Here is an 11452-nt window from a genome sequence, read left to right as displayed (position 1 = left end):
CCTAATTTCCAGTCTAAACCTCCCCTGGCGCAGCTTAAGCCCATTTCCTCTTGTCCTATCGCTAGCTACTTGGGAGAAGAGACCAACACCCACCTCACTACAACCTCCTTTCAGGTAGTTGTAGAGAGCGATAAGGTCTCCCCTCAGCCTCCTCTTTTCCAGGCTAAACAACCCCAGTTCCCTCAGCCGCTCCTCATAAGACTTGTTCTCCAGACCCTTCACCAGCTTCGTTGCCCGCCTCTGAACACGCTCCAGCACCTCAATGTCTTTCTTGTAGTGAGGGGCCCAAAACTGGACACAGTATTCCAGGTGCGGCCTCACCAGCGCCGAGTACAGGGGGACAATCACCTCCCTGATCCTGCTGGCCACACTATTCCTGATACAAGCCAGGATGCTGCTGGCCTTCTTGGCCACCTGGGCACACTGCTGGCTCATGTTCAGCCGGCTATCTACTAACACCCCCAGGTCCTTTTCGGCCAGGCAGCTTTCCAGCCACTCCTCCCCAAGCCTGTAGCGTTGCATGGGGTTGTTGTGACCGAAGTGCAGGACCCGGCACTTGGCCTTGTTGAACCTCATACAGTTGGCCACGGCCCATCGATCCAGTCTGTCCAGGTCCCTCTGCAGGGCCATCCTACCCTCGAGCAGATCGACACTCCCACCCAATTTGGTGTCGTCTGCAAACTTACTGAGGGTGCACTCGATCCCCTCATCCAGATCATTGATAAAGATATTGAACAAGACTGGCCCTAAAACAGAGCCCTGGGGAACACCGCTCGTGACCGGCCGCCAACTGGACTTAACACCATTTATCACTACTCTCTGGGCTCGGCCACCCAACCAGTTCTTTACCCAGCGAAGAGTATGCCTGTCTAAGCCGTGAGCTGCCAGCTTCCCGAGGAGGATATTATGCGAGACGGTGTCAAAAGCTTTGCTAAAGTCGAGGTAGATGACATCCACAGCCTTTCCATCATCTACCAGGCGGGTCACCAGGTCATAGAAGGAGATCAGGTTGGTCAAGCAGGACCTGCCTTTTGTGAACCCATGCTGGCTGGGCCTGATCCCCTGGTTGACCTGTACTTGCCTGTGGAGTTCGCTCAAGATGAACCTCTCCATAATCTTCCCCGGCACCGAGGTCAGGCTGACAGGCCTGTAGTTCCCCGGGTCCTCCTTCCGGCCCTTCTTGTAGATGGGCGTCACATTGGCAAGCCTCCAGTCATCAGGGACCTCCCCTGTTAACCAGGACTGTTGATAGATGATGGAAAGTGGCTTGGCAAGCTCCTCTGCCAGCTCCCTCAGTACTCTCGGGTGGATCCCATCTGGCCCCATAGACTTGTGAGCGTCCAGGTGGCATAGCAGGTCATTAACTGCTTCCTCCTGGACTATGAGGGCTCCATTCTGGTCCCTATCCCTATCCTCTTGCTCAAGGGCCTGAGTACCCTGGGGATGACCGGTCTGGCTGTTGAACACAGAGGCAAAGAAGGCGTTAAGTACTTCAGCCTTTTCCTTGTCCTCGGTGACAATGTTCCCCCCCACATCGAGCAAAGAATGGAGATCCTCCTTGGCTCTCCTTTTATTGCTGATGTACTTATAAAAGCATTTTTTATTGTCTTTTACAGCACTGGCCAGATTGAGTTCTAGCTGGGCTTTTGCCTTTCTAATTTCCTCCCTGCAGGACCTAACAAGATCCCTGTACTCCTCCTGAGCTGCCCGCCCCTTCTGCCAAAGGCGGTAGACTCTCCTTTTTTCCCTGAGTCCCCGCAAAAGCTCCCTATTCAGCCAAGCCGGTCGATTTCCCCTCCGGTTGGTCTTACGACACACGGGGACAGCCCGCTCCTGCGCCCTTAAGACTTCCTTCTTGAAGAGGGCCCAGCCTTCCTGGACCCCTTTGCCCTTCAGGACCGCCTCCCAAGGGACTTTCCCAACCAGGGTCCTGAAGAGGGCAAAGTCTGCCCTCCGGAAGTCCATGGTAATAGTTTTGGTGCCCCTCCGCTTAGCATCACCCAAAATTGAGAACTTTATCATGTCGTGGTCGCTAAGCCCGAGACGGCCTCCGACCTCGACATTTCCCACAAGCCCTTCTCTGTTGGTAAACAGCAGGTCAAGCGGGGCACCTCCCCTGGTAGGCTCGCTTACCAGCTGCATTAGAAAGTTATCCCCCACATGCTCTAGGAACTTCCAAGACTGCTGCCTCTCTGCTGTGTTGTATTTCCAGCAGATGTCTGGCAAGTTGAAGTCCCCCACGAGAACAAGGGCTAGCGATTGCGACACTTCTGCCAGCCGCTTATAGAATGCCTCATCTACCTCCACCTCCTGGTTGGGTGGTCTATAGCAGACTCCCAACAGGACATCCGCCTTTCCAGCCTTCCCCCTCATCCTTACCCATAAGCATTCCACCTTGTCATCACCACTGTCAAGCTCTATGCAATCGAAACACTCCCTAACATACAGAGCCACCCCACCGCCTTTCCTACCCTGCCTATCCCTTCTGAAGAGCTTATAGCCCTCCAGTGCAGCACTCCAGTCATGAGAGTCGTCCCACCACGTTTCCGTGATGGCGACTATGTCATAGCCATCCTGCTGCACAAGGGCCTCCAGCTCCTCCTGTTTGTTGCCCATGCTACGTGCATTGGTGTAGATGCACTTAAGCTGGGCTGTCGATTTTGCCCCCAATGTTGCCATGCCGCCCCTGGGCTCCTTACTAGCGGGCCTGTTTATATCCCCTTCCCCCTCCAAACCTAGTTTAAAGCCCTCTCAATGAGTCCCGCCAACTCTTGGGCGAGAATCCTTTTCCCCCTTGGAGACAGCCGATCTATATTTTCTTGGAGGTGTTGGAGGCCACAAAGCTTTTACAGGAAGGTTTTCCAGAAAACTTCCTTAACTGGAAGAAAAACCTGTGATTTGCTCGCCGTTTTCACCAGCCTTCAGTCGGACAGACAAGCCGCATACCGAGGATGAGGGAGTATAAAGACATCGCTCGTCACATCAGCCTGCTCCGATCCAGAGCGAGGTGCTCTCAGCAGCAAAGGGCTCTACAGCAGTTCACAAAGCCGCGCTCTCTCCAGAAAACGCCAGCGCTGCTGTACCAGCAGCACCCGAGGAGGCATCCCCGCCTGCTCCCTTTCGGATCTGCTTATGGACCCCAGCGCTCACCTTCCTCCACCCGGAAAATTCACCATTAACCTCTACCTTTCGCTTCCCTAACCTTTAACACTTTTCAGTACATCAAAAAGCCTTTTTTCCAATCCTACGGTAACTTCATTTCTTTAATAGCCTTTGACAAATTATCCTTTCAAAGGCTTTTTGAAAATCCCAACACATGAAATCCACTGGATTCCCTCTATCCGTGGTCCTCCACAGAGGACTGCCACTGTCAAAGTCGTCCAGTCACTGAGCGAGGCTGGGAACCCTAGGTAATCACAGCTGCCATATACAAAAATTATTATAAAATAGGGTGGGGTCGGGCTCCTGAGGGTTTCCACGCAGGAAACAATAGCGAGGCATTTTGTTTTGCTCTATAATTTATTGCAATGGGCACGTCTGGCAGTTAGGTACGGTTAATCAAAATTCAACACAACATTATTTTTCTTACTAGGGATATTGGTTTTTTGAGCTATTTCAAACAGAGCAGTTTAAAAAGATGAACAGATGTAGAGTAATGCACAAGTTAAGACATGAACCTGGGAGCCAAAGATCGGGCGGTAGCCACAGCGAATGATGCGCAGGGATGGGGGCCACGATACTTGAGAGCCGGGGGCCACGATACTTGAGAGCCAGTGGCCAGCATCACCGACGTCCGTTCCTCTCCCTTCTCTCTCCTGGGGAAAGAGCACTGGGCAGCTCACAAGCATCTCCTTTGAGCCATGCGAGCATCTCCGGTGTACCTTACCTCAGACAACGAGGTGTCTTGACACCTCAAAACCTCTGAGCTTTTTGGCAACTGCAAGAAGAAACAATTTTCCACCAAAAGCAGACTCACTAAATTAGCTAACGACGTTTTAGCCCCGCTGTTAAGCACTGCAGAGGCAATAGGCAGCCTGGGCTAAGGAATAGGCAGTTTTGTAAGCACAGCAGGTTTTGGTTTCCACTGTAATCCACGTATTTTTCAAGCTTTTCGGTAGAGCTGTCCATAGTTTTTACTTTCATTAAAAAATAATCCAGCCACCAAGCCAGGAAACATGAAACTGTTACTCTCCCCTGAATTGGTTTAGTGGTGGGCTTGGCAGTGTTGGGTTAATGGTTGGACTGGGTGATCTTAAAGGGCTTTTCCAACCTCAACCATTCTATGATTCTATAGCAGTAGCAGCAGATAAAGGGATATGATTTTTGACAGGTCATTGCTCCCTCCGGGTTTTGAGCTGAAGCACTGAAAGAGACCCCAGTCATTGCTGCCTGAGAAAGCGTTCGTGGGGAAAAGAAGGGAACGGTCAATAAATAGTTTTTTAATTGTCAAACAAAATCAAACTTCTGGCCACGTACATCTGATGGTCCAGAAACACCTCTGTAACCTGCAAACCGGTATTCTTACCATAACTCTTCACAAAGGTCTTAGAAAATTTATTTTCATGTGCAAAGGCAAGCCTTTTACACAATATCATCGCACAAACTTCTGGGAGGAAATGTATTCAGTGTCAAACCCAAATCTCTTCCCAAATCGGTCATACCGCTGCTGGCAGAGAACTAAAAGGTCACTGTGGTTTCTTATGGGAAGCAGGCGATGCAGAACCATTTTAAATTCAGCAGTTTCTGCCTTTCTCAGAGAGTTAAACCTATTGCCTTGGTCTTTCGAACTCGGGTAAATCTCTGAAGTGCCATTTTGCTAGAAACAGGATTTAATTCACATTCTAACTTAATGCCACATATAAATAAAATAACGTAACAGGGAAGAACAAGAAGCCAGTCCGTCGGCGGTTTTCCCCATTTAGACCCCACTGCTACACCACTCTTCCATCATAAAGAGAAATTGGATTTTCTTAACAGCCAGGGCACGGCTACATCGCACCGTATACAATATGTATAATATATATGCCGGCTGGCACGTCAGCCACGTCATCTATGCATACAGAGCAGAGTATTTCCCCCTTCTTCACTGTATTGAAGTAAATATTAGCAATATTAGTAAGTATTACTGCTACCAGTACACATCCTCCCATTACCAGGCAGCTCTCTGAGGGGCTGAGCCTAGACCTGGCTGCAGCGTCCAGGTCCAGGACTTGCTGGGGGGAATCTAGAAGCAGGCTGGCAACTGCACCGCCCCGAGAGCCGCCAAGCCCTGAGCACCGGGCGAGTACGGCTCACTCAGCCGGGGATGGCGAAGGCTGGCACAAGGGAGCCAGGAACGGACCCACAGCCTCGGCAGCCTGCTGCACTCTGCGGCGGTTCGTAGCTCCGTGGCTCGCCAGCTGAGCTGGGGCGGGCAACAAAACGCACGTGCCGCCAGCTTCCCTGCTGGGGGGCAACTTGCATACACCAGAGATTATTGCTCCCTTACGATATCGGCCTTGGCTGACCACAAGGCAAGCACGTGAACATAGGCACGGAACGGCTTATTTTTTGTCAGCTCTGCCAGTAGGAGCACGAATGCTTTGTGAATGCCTACAAATGCTGCCTCATCCCATTTTCACTTATCTACTGAAGGCTTAAGGAAGCATCTCCGGTCCTCTAGCATAAGGAAGCTGAAGTAACCCGTAGTCCTTTATCTCTCCGGGGCTTCACGTATTTGTCACCTGGAGAGACTCGCGGCAGCCAGCCTCCTTTTCTGCGAGCCACCGGAGCGGGACGTACGTTTCCTCCCACCGTCAGCGACCGCGGCATAGCTCATCAGCACAAACCCACCTTCGCCAGCGTCACGCCGAACTCCCCCGAGCCGTGAAGAGGAAGGGCTGCGGAGGTGACACGCGCCACGTTCTGCCGCCTCTCCCGTCAAGGCACCGATTTCTCGCAGCGAGGAGAGAGGAGCAGCTCGGGGCAGCAGCATCGACTGCCATAGCTGAGCGTGACGCAGCCCATCTGTCACCGCAGCGGCAGCCGCGGATGGCGGCGTTTAGCAACAGCACAAGAACACCTCAGTGCCATCGTGTTTACTGCAGGACGACTCCGGCAGCGGTAGCTTTTGCTGGCAGGCTTATTTCAACCAAGAACGGTAATTTTTCACATCCTGTGCAACAGGGTTGTGTCACTGAAAGGATCCATCTCGGATAACAGTTTAAAACAAAGGCTTTAACAGGAGGGGTTTGCATTTAATGGGTCCAGAGCCAGGGGAAAACGATCAAGTTATAACCTGAAATAACACCGCAGTGAAGGAAAACTTTAAATGATTTCTTCCAGGAAAAACGATCCATGTCAAATACAATCTCTCCTTTATCAATGTCCTGGTTTCGGCTGGGATGGAGTTAGTTTTCTTCCCAGTAGCAGGCACAGTGCTGTGGTTTGGATTTAGTATGAGAAGAATGTTGATAACACGCTGATGTTTAGTTGTTGCTCAGCGCTGCTTATGCCAGGCAAGGGCTTTTCAGCTTCCCATGCTCTGCCAGGGGCACGAGAAGCTGGGAGGGGGCACAGCCAGAAGAGTTGATCCCAACTGCCCCAAGGGCCATTCCATACCATACGGCGTCATGGGCAGTATGGAAACTGGGGGGGTTGGCCGGGGAGCAGCGATCGCTGCTCGGGGACGGGCTGGGCATCGGTCGGCGGGTGGGGAGCAATTGCATTGGGCATCACTTGCTTTGGATATTATTATTACTATTATAATTATTATATTATTGTTATTATCATTTTATCTTATTTCAATTATTAAACTGTTCTTATCTCACCCCAGGAGTGTTTCTCACTCTCACTCCTCCGATTCTCTCCCCATCCCACCGGGGCAGGGGCAGGGAGCGAGCGGCTGCGTGGTGCTGAGCTGCTGCCTGGGGCTGAACCACGACAATCAAATATAAACTAAGAAGAGTTTTTTAATGCCTATTCATTTCTTTCCATCATATGGACTGTAATTCCTTAAAAAAGGGGAGCCTTTGGAGCCCGTGGGTTCCAGCAATTGTATTCAGAAACCCAACACCTAACGAAGAGTATGATTCACGCAGAATTACTCAGTAGCAGCCAGGAAACTCCCACCTAGACACAGCTTACAATCTGGAGGAGGATGCAGGGAGAGAGTAGCAGAATGCACCAAAATAGCAGGAAATGGCAGAATTTCCATTTTTTGCATTACTGACCCAGCACGGCTGCAGGAATGCAGGCAAAGAGAGGTAGAGGTAGTTTCAGAAACACTCGCTTATTTTTGGAAATGTAAGCAAAGCAAATCCATAACTGCCTTATGGAGCACCTGTACGGTGCTCCAGCAGTGGATTCTGTAAAATTCGTGACTCTGAGACTACATTAAAATTTTTGTATGCATTTTTCCTATCTCATAAAGCTATAAGGAAACACTGTAATAATTGAACTTCTGTCAAACACAAAACATAAGACTGACTGGAATTCTTATTTGATTTAAAACCACTCTCCTCGGTTTTAAAGTTTCAGTGGTGGAAATTCCACTGAATCAATAGATTTTGGTAACCTATTCTAACAATTAATTACTTACATTCACTATTAGAAACATATTTTTATTCTGAATTTGTCTAGCTTCCAGTTCTGGTCTATGCCTTTCATTAAGCCCAGCTGCTAAAGCTCCCTGGGATTGTAGTAATTTCTCTAGGATAGGTATTTTTAGAAATATCAAATCATTCCTTAACCTCTGTGTGTTATACTTACATTACTTGAGTCTTTGGATGTAAAGCTATGCATCTTCCCACATCTATTTCCAGCCCTTTAATCATTTTCATTGACCTTCTCAAAGCCTTTGCTCTTTCAACATTTGTCTCGATTGTGGGTGCCGTAGCTACAGAGTTTTCTGACAAGGATCCCGCCACCACCAAGCACAAAGGCTGAACTCTCCCGTTGGCACTCCCAGATCCTGTTAGCATCCTCGGTTACAAAATCACCCTGAAAATGCATATTCAGCCAATTGCATACCATGACCTCCAAAAATGTTTTTGGAGTCATTCTGCCCAGCATACCGTCCTTTTAATCTTCTTTATTCCTCCAATATTTTTCTCATTTGCCTATCTAGCCTATCAGGAGTGATTTTATAGGTTTTCCTCCTGGTCATGAAAACGAATGTTAATAGCAGAGGAGCTAGGCTTGATCTCTGCAGGGCTCCACTTGAAAACACCCCCTATTCGGCAGCCTTCTTTTTGCAGTTCCATTGAGGACATCGAGCTAAACAATTTTTTTTTCCAGTCGGCTGTATATGCGCCGTATCGATTATCGTTTTCTAAATTATTCAATGCTCACAATAAATGCATTATGCCAGCAATATCACTTTATTAGTCTCACAAAAAAAAAAAAAAAAAAAAGATACAAACCGAGTCTGACTACACCAAACCGCCAAAAGCCTATGCTTGATTGGCACGAGTTACCTTTTTATTTACCGATCAACAAAATAGCTTATCTACTGCTCAATTATTTTATTCGCCATCAAAGTCATGTTGGTAAACATAACATGTCAGAGATTGCCCTGTTTGACTTCATTCCCCGTCCCCCTCCTCCGCCTTGAAAAAAAAGAGATGAGATCATAGGAATTTTCTTCCAGTCCTCTGGGAGCTTTCCAATGCTCCAAGGCATATCAACAATCAGCAGCAAGTATCCAAATTAAGAAATTCTTTCAAAATGCAGTTTGGACTGAAAACGTAGACGGTGCAATTCAACGTCCTTTTGGATTATCTCTGGAAGGCGAGTACCTCGCCACCAGCGTATTGCACAACTGCTGCCCCCCTGCCAAACCACAACCTGAAAACCATTCCGCAATAACTTTTAAACCACGAGTTTACACTCTTTGCTACCAGTTTTTGTCTTTCTCCTTCCCTTGACAAGTACAGCTGTTTTTTCTTCCCTTCCAAGCCTTGTTCTCCCTGGAACATTTAGCCAAGTATTTGTAAACTCTTCCTAATTATTAATATCTTTACGTTCACGTTATTTACTCAGTTGAGGTTTATTTCAGCTTTGCGAGACAGTCTCCTCTAAAGCATTTGTTTAGATGCTGATGTGCACCTCGTTTACATGAAAAAAATGTAACCAAGTCATGATCCCTGACACCTAAATAATAACTCACTGCGGCCCTGAGCAATTCCTCTTTATAAGTTGAGTTCTATCAAAGAATCTCTGCTGGCTAAGTCGCTTTTCACACTTCAAAACTGTGTGTATGTGCGTGTGTGTGCTTTTTTTGAAAAAGATTTTTATTTTATCTCACTTATACAGAAAATCCCAAAGGTCTTATATCACTTATATAAAAAGCAGTAGGTCATCTTAGTCCTATGTTCATTTTATTTTCATGCGATTTAGTGTTTGATATAAATCACCTGCTTACATTATTTTTGCACCAGACCATTATCTGTTGTTCCCGCAGTCATTCATGTAGTATTAGGCAGTGTCCCCCAATACTTTGGCTTCTTAGGGCACACTTTGTTTTTGTTTTTTTAAATTAAAGCTGGCAGCACAGAGCGGATGTCTCCGAGCTGTCTCGCTGCTGCCAAGAGTGTCCGGGCAGCGGTCCCAGTCACTGCAGAAGGTGCCGTGCCCCCACCCGCACGTCCCCAGGGCCACCGCTCCTGCCAGGCTCCCCGGGCTGCCCTGGGCACCCTCCTGTCCATCTCCCCAAGCCAGCAGCTCCCCAGCTGGCTCCCACCGCTGCTGCCGTCCGCGACCGCCTCAGGAAAAAGGCAATGCCGTGGCTGGTAAGTCGAGGGATAGTCTGTTCCTCATTGGAAGCAAAAAGGGAGCTTGGAGGCACTTCTCTACCAGCACCTTCAATGGGGCATGGATGAAAAACCCAAAACACAGAAGCAAGCCACCCGCTTTTCCTTTACCATTCCTCGTCTAGCTGAGGAATGAAACGTGTTTGATCTGTTAACAAATTAATGAGTCCTAGCAAAAGACAGAAGTAATTCAAACTTGGTAATCTCTGTCAGAACTAAAACTTTGGCTCGTAGTTTTGGGACCAGTTTCTGCAGCCTTCCTTCACACGCGAGCAGTCACAATACCATTGCTGTAATTATTTTCATACACTGTGCTTACACAATCACATATTTTTTTATTTTTTACAGAAGTATTACACTGTAACTAATTTTCTCTTGTGAATGTTAGTGCATTTCAACATGGAAGCAGCACAGAGAAAAGTCTAAAAAGAAAAACGTGAATGGATTCATGATCTGATAAGACTGCAAACATGAAATTGTTTTCTATGAGGCTGAGCAGCACACTTACTACAGAAAATCCAGATTTAAAGCTAAGCGACGAGCTCCACAAGACACCCCGGCCAATGTGTGGAGCTATTTCTGTGGACAACGCACAACCTTGTCCTTGTGGGTCTAATAAGCCATCCATTTAGGAGAACACAGACTTCAGCTCTGAACCGAACAGTAGCATAACAGACTTTTGGGGTTTTTTTTTAAGTTTGAGTGCAATTTCACAGACACAATCAGAATGATTATATTTCATTAAATCAGATCAACTCCCCTCACTGCACAGGACTAAAGCAAGCATTATAAAAGTTGGTAAATATTCAGTGATGCAAGATCTGGAAAAAAACAATCACACAGCTGAGCAGAAATTGGTAAAGCTCAAAACTATGTTGTCAAGGAGTCTAGCACTGCAACTACTCTTCCATGCCAAGTTATGGATCTTCTATGCTTTTCACAAAAGTAAGGCACACGAGTGGTTTACCACGCTACGATAAGCTTTACAGTTCTCACCTTTCCAATATTTTGACAAGCTAGCTGCCAGCTTTTTCTTAATGACTGCCACGACTGTTAAAGGAGTGTACAGAAAAGCCAAAGTCATATGGCATTAGGAAAGGTCGAAGCAGCACATCCTAATATTGAACTGTCAGAAGTTATAAGACACTCAGATTTGAATACCTCTGTTCTCCATTCAGAAATTTTGACAGAGAAAACAGTTCAAGAAGAATCTGGTATTTATGACGTCAAAAGAAAACCAGAAGTGCATCAACTCCACTTACTCTCAGAACTGCAAATTACTCAATACTCATGAAAACGAAGTCCTCTGTTTGGCATAAATTATATCCGTTTGCTTTGCTCCTCTCTCTCTCTCTCCTCTACAGCACTTGCTTGAATTTAGATATATGAAAAGACCGAGACTTTTTCTCAAGACTCTGTAGGACACAAACAGATCTATTTGGAGCCTTAGTTTATTATACATATACAGCAACAGAATCTGTTTGGGGTTTTTTTTTTGTCTCAGGTTCTGCTTTTGATGCGAAAACTGGCAAATTGGGGAAGCAGACTGATTTCAAGTCCGTTCAAACCAACACCAGTACAATGGTATTTCATTAAAATCATTCCATCGGTTCGACAGTGAGGTCGGAACGAAAGGGTAACAATAATGCCATTGAGCAGAA

Source organism: Pelecanus crispus, chromosome 3 (assembly GCF_030463565.1).
Source record: "Pelecanus crispus isolate bPelCri1 chromosome 3, bPelCri1.pri, whole genome shotgun sequence".
NCBI classification, from domain to species: Eukaryota; Metazoa; Chordata; class Aves; order Pelecaniformes; family Pelecanidae; genus Pelecanus; species Pelecanus crispus.
Note: the sequence above shows the minus strand (reverse complement) of the source record.